The sequence below is a fragment of the Artemia sp. Qi Xiang Cuo genome, chromosome 1 (genome assembly GCF_049724085.1).
Source record: "Artemia sp. Qi Xiang Cuo chromosome 1, ASM4972408v1, whole genome shotgun sequence".
NCBI lineage: Eukaryota > Metazoa > Arthropoda > Branchiopoda > Anostraca > Artemiidae > Artemia > Artemia sp. Qi Xiang Cuo.
Window position 1 is genome coordinate 62,470,331 of NC_142794.1, and position 12,538 is coordinate 62,482,868.

Sequence of the window (12,538 nt, forward strand, 5' to 3'; positions counted from 1 at the left end):
AAACATAAAGATAGCAGGTGCAAATATAGATGTAAAACGAGTAAATATTAAATTGAATATTCAAGTCAAACTTATAACGAAAAAAACTACCACAAATAGGAGTTTCGCTAAAAATCTAAAGCATACTGCTTCTTTTGCGCTTTAATAAAAAATAATAGTACTATACGCAATTTTTTATATTTATAACTTTCAAAAATAAAAATTTAAGTGAAGAAAGATTTAACTTGTGCTTTCCAGTCATCTTGATTATTATAGTGACTTTTTTTTTATTTGTCGTCGAACTTTTGAAAATAACGTACACTGTTCAAAATACAAATAGTTTTCAGTGTTGTAATATGTAAAAGAAAATATTTATAATATAATCCTTTTTTAGGAAAGTGTAAATGACGCAGTAGGCTTTAGACTTTTATGTTTTGAGGAGGGAAAGAGGGCAGTAGGCAGTCTCATGTTTCTAATAATTTATGTTCATGTTTTTAGTAACTTTTTAGTAATTTTTGAACATTCAATTTAAGTTTAATCGTTTTAATATTTATTTTATTCATCTGTAGTTGCACCTGTTATCTTAATGTTTGCGATGATCGTTAATTTTAGTTTTATTTCGTTTTGGGTTTCATTTGTTCTTTAATAGTAGTAATTTCTGGTCGTTTTGAGTTTGAACTATTGTCGGTATTTATTCATGTGGGTCCGGAGCTTAATATAGCTCTTTCCTTTTCTTTTAAAATCTGTAACTTTAGATCAGACCCAACCAAGGATTCCTGAATACATGAATACCTTTAGTATGAAATAGAATTTTTATAGACCAATAATTTCACCATAAAATCAATTTTTCACATTTTTTTCAAAAAGAAATTTCAAGCGAGGATTTTAAGTTTTTTTTTAATTTTTAGGAATTATTTGATTTATATGCCGATTTCTTCCTAAACAGAGTAATGGCTGAGGAGTTCCAAGCCTTTGCCAATGGATTCAAGCTTATTGTTTCTAAATCCCGCATGATTGAGTTTATAAGACCTGACAAATTAGAAGAGATTGTTGCGGTAGTTCGGTAAGTTTTTTTCTTTTTTGTTTTATTTTTCCATTAGGGATAACATCATCCCACAAGTATAAATCGAAGGGCAGTTTCAGGTCGTCATAAAGGATAGAGAAGAAATAGAGCAGAATGTAGAGATGCTCCACTAGAATAACGTGATAATTTGTAGTAAAATACCAGAGCACATCAGATTTGGAGAGAGAGATAATTAGTTATCATCTGTGAAGATTTGCTTCAGTTGTCCCGACTGAATCTCTTTGGAATATTAGAGGCAGCTATAGTACTGATGCAGAAAGAAAGTACTGACAGAAATATACGTATTCTAACTGATAGCCAAGCATACCTTAAGGCTCTTCAGAACGTAATCAACCGATAAAGAAGTGAATTGGAATTTTATGAAACATAAAATAGTCACCCCCTAGAAACTTCCCTTCCCATGGAAAGTTATCCCCGTGGAAAATTTCACCATCATAAAATACTCTCCCCCTCCCCGAAAAATGTTTGCATACTTCTCAATAAAATATACTATACATAAACAATGGGCAAATTTTGTAACTTAAAGACCTTTCCGAAGGGGTTTGGGGGGGAGGGTCATAATATCTCTAAAGGCATATTTACTCCGCCTTTCAACTATACTACTACTAACAACTCACCGCAGCACCAAGCCGCCTGAGGCCAACACAGCTACGCCAGCTCATCCTCCATCCCAATCTATTCAAAGCCTCCTTTTTTACACCCACCCATGAAGTTCCCATTTCCTTTAATTTTTTTTATGACGTCCTCCCACCCCAGACGAGGACAACCTGCTTTCCGTTTAGACGGTTGGCCGAAAAGAACAATCTTCGGCAATCTGTCATCCTTCATCCGCAAAACGTGCCCTAGCCACCTCAACCTTTCTTTCATTATAGCCCTATAGAGCGGTATTGAACCACATTTTTGTATAGCCTATTGTTTGAAATACGGTCAGTCAGCCGTGTACCCAGAACAGTCCTTAAGCAATTTCTCTGGAAAACATCTAGCAAATCTTCATCCGCTTTTCGGAGCGCCCATGCTTCAGAACCATATTTGACCACTGTCTCACTGTAGCTTCTAATATTCTAATCTTGGTTTGCAGACTTGTCTTCCTATTTTTCCAAACATTTTTTAACTGTGAAAAAACACCGTGAGCCTTGGCTATTCTACTTTTGACATCTTCACTACTCCCACCATCTTTACTAATAATACTACCAAGGTAAGTGAAACTGTCCACCTGATCAATCTTTTCATTACCCAACTTCACCTTTTCATCTTCACTTATTCTCAGCCTTTGTGACTTAGTCTTCTTAAAATTAATTTTCAAATCTATTCTAGCACCCTGAACTCGCAAATCTTCTATAACTTCGCTCATTTCGCTCAAGGTTTTCTCTAGGAGACTTAAATCATCTGCATAATTTACGTTCAGGTAACTTTTTCCTCCCCATTTGATTCCTTGATCTTCCATCACCTTTCATGTGCTCCTCAATACAAAGTCCATCAAAATAATCCGTATGAATGGGGATAGAACACAACCCTGCTTAACTCCTGATTTAATACAAAACCAGCTGTTTACCTCATTTCCTACCTTAACCGCAGCAGTGTTATTCTCGTACATAGCACTAATCACTTTAATGTATTTGTCTGGTATACCATGCAAGGATAAAACCTTTACCAAAGCCCTTCTATCAACAGAATCGAACTCTTGCTCATAATCTATAAAACTGATGACCAAAGGTGTTTGAAAACTCAGGCACTTCTCAATTATTAACCTAAGAGTAAAAATTAGGTCGACACATCCTCTACCTTTTCTAAAACCGCACTGTTCTACTCTTAAAACTTTGTCTACGGCATCCCTCAGTCTAAAAAGTATCATATTACTAAGTAATTTACTACCTACAGAGACCCGACTAATCCCTCAATAATTACCACACTTACTTTTATCACCTTTCTTATAAAGTGGCTTAATTGAAGTTTTCCTAAAATCGTTAGGTACTTTCCCTTTTTCAAAAATTATATTCATAATCTTCAGTAATTTATTTCTAATCTCAGAGCCACCATATTTATGAAACTCATTTACCACCCTATCAGCACCTGGAGCCTTATTATTTTTTAGTCCTTTTAGTACTGTCGCTAATTCCTCCTCACAAAATAAATCTTCCGTCACATCCAAGGTATCACAAACTTTTTCTTTTTCCTCTATGTCTCTTCCTTCAACTCTATCTCGGTTAAGCAAATTCTCAAAATGTTCGGCCCATCTCTCTTTAGTTTTTTCCTAATCACTAACTGCGGCCCCATTCCTAGCTTTAACTGGGCCAAGTCCGCATTGACTACTCCCCCTCAATTTGTTAACATGCTAGTACAATATTTTACTATTATGCGGTCTAGCTGCATCTTCCAGATCCTCGGCAATTTTATCCATGGCCTTTATTTCACACCTCCTTAGTCCATATTTCAACGCTTTCTCCACTTTCTTTACATTCCTTTTGTTTTCATATGATCTATCACTAAGGTAATTCTTGTACAAGTCCTTTCTCCTTTCTATCAAACATAAAGCTCTTTCACTAATATTCTTAGCTGCAGTTCTAGCTTTCTTCCCTAAGACACCTTCAGCAACTTCACAAATTATTTTTCTAAAATTATTCCAACCATCTTCCACATTATCAAATTTTAAACTCGGAAATTTAGTATTCAACTGTTCCTGGAAAGTGTCTCTCAAATTCTTATCCTGAAGTGTATCAACATCATAACTTCCCGGGAGGTAGTTACCCTTCCGATATTTCAGCCTTAAATTAACCCTTGACACTACTAGATGGTGATCTTTACTCTTAACATCAAAAACGACACTACTATATACCCTAGTATCTTGTATTGATCCTGCTAGTCTTCGGTATACAATAGCATAATCAATAAGGTTTGCTGTCTTACCATCACGTGAATACCATGTTAACTTATGAGCCATTTTATTACCAAACACCGTATTAGTTATAACTAGACTGTTATACCTACAAAATTGCAAAAGTCTGTATCCATTACTGATTCTTTTCCTACACCAAATTTACCTAGGCTAGGGTACCATCTATCCCTATTTCTACCAACCTGGGCGTTAAAATCTCCTAGTAAAAACATCATATTTCTACCTGGAATCCTGTCTATTTGCTTCTGTAACTGTAAGTAAAATTCATCTGAGTCACTAGTATCTACGTCAGTCAGTTCTACAGTGGCATATACAACTAAAATTGATACTCTGAGCTTTTTAGTCATAAAATGAGCAATTAGTATTCTATTATTATTGCCTTCCCATCTCAAACAAGACTTAGCAGCTTCCTTATTCATCATGAGCCCAACTCCCTGTCTATGTACCCCATCCATCCTACCTGGGTAAACAAATTCTATATCACCTAATTTCATACTTCCTACCTCTGGGATATGAGTTTCTGAAACTCCTAATAAATCCAGTTCAAATCGTCTGAATTCATCAGTCAAAATGTTGATTCGATAGTCATTTTCTAACGTCGTAACATTCCAAGTTCCGATTTTCATGTTCTTTAAGGGATTGAAATTATTTTCGCCTCAGGAAAAGCAATGATCCTGGATACCGGTGCAGGACGGGGATCACATATCTTCTCAAGTCTACACCGAACTGCTTAAGCCGGCTTAGAACCGGACAGCATGAAGTCCCTGGGACCTCCATGAATGGGGGCTTTGTACAATCCTGGGCCCATGTTGGTCACAACAATTAAAATTTTATGACTTTTAGGGGGTGTTTCGCCCTTTTTTCAAAAATCAGGGAAATTTTCTCATGTTCGTGACCTTTGATGGGCAAGACTAAACTTAATGAAACTTATATATTTGAAATCAGCATAAAACCCAAATTCTTTTAATACGAGACTCGTATATCTATTGGTACCAAAGTTCCAGTTTTTAGAGTTTCGGTTACTATTGAGCCGGGTCACTATTTATTTACAGTTCTTTACCACGAACTGTTTGAAAACCCCGGCTGAGTATAAAATCCCTTAATTGGATTTACTTAAACTGACATAGCAATTTACACGGTTAGCGTAATTGTCTCTCAGACTTTAGTTAATAAGTTAAGTTTCAAAATTTCGTATAGGAACTCTGGCAAATTCCCTCAGTGTAAAAATTCCCCTGGAAAAATCACCATGCACACTTCCCAATAACAAATACTATTCGTAAACAATGGGCAAATTTTACAACTTAAAGGCCTTTCCCCAGTGGATTTTGGCGGTAATTCGGCCTTTAAACTATGCTGAAAAAAATGACTATCTCAAAAATTTGATCGAACGATTTTGAGAAAAAACGGGCTTGGGAGGGGGCCTAGTTGCCCTCCAATCTTTTTGGTTTTTGATAAGGCCACTAGAACTTTAAACTTCCGCTCGAATGAGCCCTCTCGTAACATTCTAGGACCAATGGATCGATACGATCACCCCCCCCCCGAAAAAACAAACAAAAAAAAACAACAAACAAACGAAAAGAATCAACGAATAAACACGCATCCGCGATCTTTTTTCTGGCAAAAAATATAAATTCGACGTTTCTGCAGGTAGGAGCTTGAAACCTCTACAGTGTGGTTCTCTCATACGCCAAATCTGATGGTGCCATTTTCATTTCGATTCTATGCCTTTTGGGGAGTGTTTCCCCCTTTTTCGAAAATTAGGAAATTTTCTAAGGCTCGTAGTCTTTGATGGGTAAGACTTTGATCGCAGCCTTTGACGGGAAAGACGAACAAAACATTAATTAATAAATACAAAAATTCTGGATATTTCGGCTCCACATCCGGGAACCTTTCTTAACGGAGAAATATTTTAAACAAGAGCAATATTCTAAATGTAGTACTTTGGTTGCAGTAGTAGTAGTGGAAGCCGTAGTAGTGGTGGTAATTGTAGAAGTAGTATCAATACTCTCAATTTAACACTCGAAACTTCCATAATTGTTCTTATTTTTTATAATTTTAAATCTTTGGCATATTGATGTTTCGCGAATTTCGGCAACTTGTGTCTATTCATATTCTGCATCAATCGTAATATCAATACTTCCTAGAAAAATATCTTTGGGTCATTAATTTACATTTATTCAATCTGATTGTACAAATTTTGAAGAATTTTCGCGGCTTATAGGCTGACCCCCGACTGATCCTCAGAATGGTTAAGTGGGCAACCGTCTCAAGCTAAAGTGTTTTGGTCAGCAATTGGGGAAAAAAACCTTTTATGTTTAACCTTGATACATCGTAGTCAAATTCCCAAAAAAGTCTATGGTTAAAAAATACCCATTAGGAACGTTCACCAGGGTGGGGTGGGGCAATTTAGACACACTCCCTGTTTATCCTGTTTACTTTACGACTTTTTCCACAAGTTCCTTAAAATTATCTTAAAATTCACTAGTTTTGTGATTAAGCTTTTCCTTGACACATTGTGGTCCAGTTCCATATAAGAAAAATAATATATAATTAAAAGACACCCATTAGGTACGTACAATAGGGAGGCTGGTCTGTATATAGGATTTTTATTCGGGAGGGGGTTAAGATATCTTTCACATTAATTTTTAAAACCAATTTACAAGGCGGAGAAACATTTTCAGTTTTGCAAGAAATGGTCTTTTTAGTCGGATAAATATTTCGGGGGAGGGGTTAAACCTGGTATCCTCCCTCCCCTGTATACGTCCCTGGAATTGGACATTGGGGTCTAGTTCCATATAAGGAAAAATATATATGATTAAAAGACATCCAGTAGGTACGTACACCCGGAAGACAGGGCCTTTGCTCGGCCTTTGATCCGGGATTTTTGCTCAGAGGAAGAGTGGGGTAAGGTTTTCTACATACATTTTGAAAACCAATTTACAAGGCAGAAAAGAATCCTTACTTTTCGCTTATTTTGTGTTTCAGGCTATTAATAATGTTTCAGACTGATAATATAATTTTACGTTGGCCATACTATTTAATTCCTAAATAAAAAAAAGTACACGAGGCTCCAGACCAGAACTGTTCTCCAAACATTGGAATTTGTATGACTTACGCACACAATCTTATACTAATCATTTAATCCACCAATTTTTTGGCGGGAGGGGACAATCTAAAGCCTCTGTAATTCAGCCCTTCTTTAAAATAAAATCTCTCGTAAGCTCATTGATAGTCAGTGTTTTGCCGTTTTGGGTTTTATACTGAGAAGCGCTGCAAAATGCTGCTTCAATAAGAAATTAAGAGCTTAGACCCTCTCCTGAAACACAAAAATGGTCCTTGGAACCACAACCCCCCAAGACCTAAGAATAGTTTCAACTATACTTCTTAAATCGCTATACTTTTCGTAGAATTCGTCTATTTTCAATTTTCCAGAATTTGCCTCCCAGCTGCCTTCCCGATAAACGTTAATGGGCAGCGCACATTCCTAAATCAATAATGACATTCTTTTAGGTACCACATTGTATTTTTGCTTATATAGAATAAAGGGTAACGAACGATATCTAAAAAGGCAACCCGTGTTAATGAAATGGAAACTAATAAAAAAAACTAATATTTCTATAACAGCACCATTTCGTAATATTCGGAAGCACCCATGTAGTAAATGAACCGACTCCCCCCCCCCCCAGAACAATTTCTGTGTACACACTTACAAACAGGATTAAGTAATCTGATCAGTTAAACTATCTTTGTTAAAAAAAGAGGATTAGTATAGAGATTGCGCTGATGATTTAAAGATGACAATGACGCAGACAGGATGAATCAAGTATATACAACATAGAGACAGGATTGCCAACTGGTGTGCCGGGACATAATGACATAACAGGGCAAAAAAGGGACATATTGTAGACATTTGAGACATAAAATGGACACATTTTTAAATTTATGAGATAAACAAAATCATTTCATAAAAAGAAATGTCACCCATCACCAAATGAGCCCTAAGACTTAAATCTTCTTTTTTTTCGTTGTGTAATGTATTTTCGGGGTTGCTTGCTCTTTCCCCAAGCAAACTTTCTGAAAATACTTTCACAATTATTTCATCTGTAAATGGTTTCATCAACCCTGATTTTACTCGACACTCATGATAACACACAACTGTCACGTTTTTCGTATACACTCCCGGCTTCCAAAGGTGAGATAAACATTTCGATTTACATGTATCAAGTATCATCACTTATCAGCTGAAAATCTGAAGTAAACATAATGCATATTTTGGATTTCTGGTGGTCTGGAATAAAAACAAAATCCAAGTTGTCAAAGTAAGGAGCGACCCGACTCTATAGCAGTTGAAACTCTAAAAAACTGAATTTTGACACCAATAGATATTCAAAAGAACTTACTTATTATTCTGATTCTAAATATATAAGTTTCATTAAGTTTATTTTTATCCATCAAAGGCTAAGAGCTTGAGAAGATTTGCCTGATTTTCAAAAAAAGGAAGAACACCCCTAAAAGTCATAGAATCTTAATGAAAATTGCACCATCAGATTGAGCTTATCAAATAACCCTACTGTAAAGGTTTCAAGCTCCTATTTGAAAAAATGTTGAAGCTTGTATTTTATGCCACAAGAAATTTTTTGATGCGTATTTATTTGTTGTTTTATGTTTTTTTTTCAGGGATGATCGTATCGACACAGTGGTCCTAGAATATCTGGAAATGGCTCATTCAAACGGGAAATAAAAGTCCTAATGCCGTTTTTAAGAAACCAAAAAGATTGAAGGGCAACTAGGCCAAGATCACCGTATGACAGAAACAGGCCTTGGTGCAGTTTTCGTTTAAAAGGACTTACAATAACGAAGACCAATATGTTGCTTCACTTTCCTAGCAATTCACTCTTAGAAATAATTCATGCCGTACAACTCACAACTAGTGTTTTTGAGTTTAGTAGAAATCGCAAGGGCGCAGATCCCGAGATCATTAACTCTCAAATAAGACGGGCTGTATGGTTTGCTAATGAAGACATATCATTTTGAAGGCAAACAGTTTACTTCCAGTTCTCAAAGCTTGATTCCCAAATTGCGAAAGCAATGAAGATGAAAAGGACTGTAACCACTGGAATTATTAAACACGTTTTAGCTTCATATGAAAGACAAGAACTTCGTAAGTTTCTGAGAGTTTCAAAATTCTCCCTTATTGTTAATGAAACAACAGACCGAAGTTTCTTGTATTGATTGTTAAATAGTGGAACTATTCTACTGACAAAGTTCGTGAGGAACTTCTTGGTCTACTAGAAGTAGATGACGCTTCGAGCCGCGGGCTAAAAACTATCATCGACAATTACCTAGAAAAAGAAGAGATACCAAAAAACAAGATGATGGTCTTGACCCTTTTCTCAGGGACTTGATAATGTATTTGTCAGGAAGTAGCAAGAGGCAAAAAGAATTTCGGGAAATCTACGAATTTTCTAAACAGGGGTCCATAACCTTCTTTTAATAGCTAATGCACGTTGGCTTTCAAAGGAAAAGGCTGTCTATGGAGTACTGGAGAAGTGGGCATCTCTTCTGCTCGTATTTACCAACCATGCGTTAGGTACAGCGGCTCCGGATACACAGGCCAAGGGAAGAGCTGCAAGGGCTTTGAGGTATATTCAAACCCACTTGTAAAAGGTTTCATGTATTTCTTGAGTTTTGCGCTACAGAAAGTCAATAACATGAATACTGAGTTTCAGTCCTCTGATTCATCTGCTTCTAAAAAGTACCTGCATATTTTAAAAATCAATATTTAGAGGTTTCATCATAACTTCTGAGATTGAAAGGCAGAGCCCATTTTCAATGAATCTCACCAAAGTATATTTTTGCTCCATGGAAGAGTTAAATTTTGGACCAAACACTATGGTCCACGTGGAAAAGCACAATAGTGAATTGCATCCTATTGATGCTGCTGGATTTAGGGAGCACTGTTTGGCGTACATGGTAGAACTTGTTAGTCGAATCAGAAGTAGAATTGACCACAAATACGAAACATTGAAAGCACTGTCGCTTCTGGATCCTGAAATTGCCCTTGGTGGAGAGTGTGACAGCATTGTGTCTCTGACCAGCCGTTTTTCCCACTTGCTCGGAGAAACCAAATTACAACGAGAGAAGGCCCGAAGCGATCTTGATGAACTTTGGAACTCCATTTCTGACGAAAAAGAACACGTTACTCGCTTAAGTACTCCAGAAGCGAATTCGTTAATTTTTGTCTGCTTTAAGGATGCCAAGGATGCCAAGGGGAAAAAAATATACAAGGATCTTTGTAATTTCATGCTGACACTATTTGGCCTGCCACACTCGGCAGCTGCTGAAAGACAATTTAGGCTAATTGGTAACATCAAGACCAAATTACGCAATTGTCTTCTAATGCAAACGACTAGCTGTTCAATGTATGTGAAGCAACTGATTTGGCGTTCCGGAACGTCGCTGGAATCCTGGATTATACCTTTTGCAATGCGCAAGAAAAACTCCGATTGGCAAATAGCTAGCAAAAGAAGAGATAAGGCTGACTCTCATGCTGAGCATAACTTCCAAGAGGAATTCTCGTTAGAAGATTAAACTTAATCTCCCACAAGCTATTTTTTAAAGTTTACTTGTTTTTAAGAGTTTTGTGCATGTATTGAATATTTTTTCTTTTTTTCGTTTTCATTATGTTTGATGTAAACTGGCCGCTTTGAAAGAGGTTTCCAAAGCGTCTTTTGGTCAATATCCCATGTGATAAGATAAATAACCTCTATTTTCTGAGACTTTACGATGGACATATTATGGACCAAAGTATTTCGTCAGTTTAGACGAAATATGGACATATTTTAGCTAAAAATGACATATTCTTGAATGCCCAGGGGACATATTTATGGACCGAAAGTTGGCAACCCTGCATAGAGACCACAGCCAAATTATGTCTTACTAACAGTCACGCCACAGCCCATGCTGTCATATTAAGACACAGCAATGCAATAAGGGTACATATAGTAATTAATTTAAAAAAAAATCCACAAAACAAGTTTTTCAAAGAAAAGTAAAGAGCTCCATTAAGCCAAAAATGGGCGGAAATAGAATCAAATAATCTTTCAAGCGTAAAACTACCACACATCAATCACTATCAAAAAATAAATGAAACTCAAAACGAACAGAGAATGCGACGAATAACCGAGACAAACTCAAAACGAGCAAATAAAAATATAAATGTGAACGATAACCCCAATGTCTTCCCAAGACCAGAACATAATTTGCGCTTTACTGAAAGAAAACAACAACAAATGACCATGGATTCTCAGTTTAATTTATATATACTGATATTTATTAAAGGAAAAAAAGTGAAAACAGTTAAAACGTATTTTGCTTTCAGTAAAGCGCAAATTACATTAAGTTATCAAATTACAAATTACGCAAATTATATTAAGAAGAAACACCCAACTACTATTTCCGGCATTTTTCTTTTCATTGCCCACATCTGCTTACTTCAACGCAGCTTTGTCCTCGTCTTAACTTAAGTTGAGGTACCCTGGACTAGATTATAAGCTCATTAAATACTTGATATAGACCCTGGTGGCGTTTGACATTCTTAGGATGCAGACCTGTATATGCATCCTTAAATAGTCGTCATACCTTAAAAAACTCATGTGTAGGTTTCTCGTCTTATTTTTACTGTTGATTTTACAGAGCTTTAGTCCATCAGGAATCCAAGGCAAAAGTTTATAAGAATTGAGGTGAAAACTTAATAAGTTTAGGAAACTTTGTTAAAAATTTGATTTTAATTCTACAGAATTCTTTAATATAATTTTTTGTTTTCAGATGCCATGTGCCTTTTATGAAAGGCACCAAAATTGACAGTACATACTAACAAGTAAGCAAACATTCCCTTTCACCTTGCTCTTCTTATTCTAGATAATAAAGAATACACAAAATTCAAACGTATTAATTACACTGCCAAGCAAGGGCTCTTTGCCCTTCCTTTACCCCTGTCTTGGCGCAATATAGTTTTATTATTTTTCGTGGAAGTTTCACTAAGACACATCCTAACTAAGCAAAAGAGTATTTCAAATATTTTCATTAGTAGCAAAAAACGACTTTTTCTGATTCAAAGAAGGTAAACCGTAACGGTGTACGAAAGAAAAGGATGGCTAGCCCCCATCTCCCCATTTGCACTTCCTGGTTGAAGGGCCAAGAAACAGATTAGTACTGCCAGCAGGGACCATAAAGACCAGTGCCCCATCCCTTACCCTAACTTTATTCCATAGATTTTGTTGAAGCTATCTCTAAACCACGCATTTTTTTTTACTTGACATTTTACGGTTTTGTTTGAATTCTAGCTGATTTTGGAACTGGTTACTCGTATTCAACTTTGAAGTAAATATGTTCACATTTCAAAAGATACATAATTAAAAAAGAACTACGCCAAAAAAGAAATAAAGAAGTTGCATTTTCCTTTATTTGATCGTCAAATGGTATTTTGATATTGAATGTATTTTAGGCTTTGAATGTAAACTGAAAGTAATGAAAGTATTTTAGGCTTTGAATGTAAACATATTTCAAAAAGGCATCAGAGC

General features: G+C 36.1%; 1 long non-coding RNA gene across 1 annotated transcript; it reads left to right on the top strand.

The window, feature by feature from the left end:
- Positions 1 to 865: 865 nt before the first annotated feature.
- On the top strand, positions 866 to 8,751 carry LOC148956573 (uncharacterized). Its single transcript, XR_016141493.1, has 2 exons — positions 866 to 1,042; positions 8,634 to 8,751. It is a non-coding gene; the product is annotated as an uncharacterized LOC148956573 (long non-coding RNA).
- Positions 8,752 to 12,538: the final 3,787 nt, after the last annotated feature.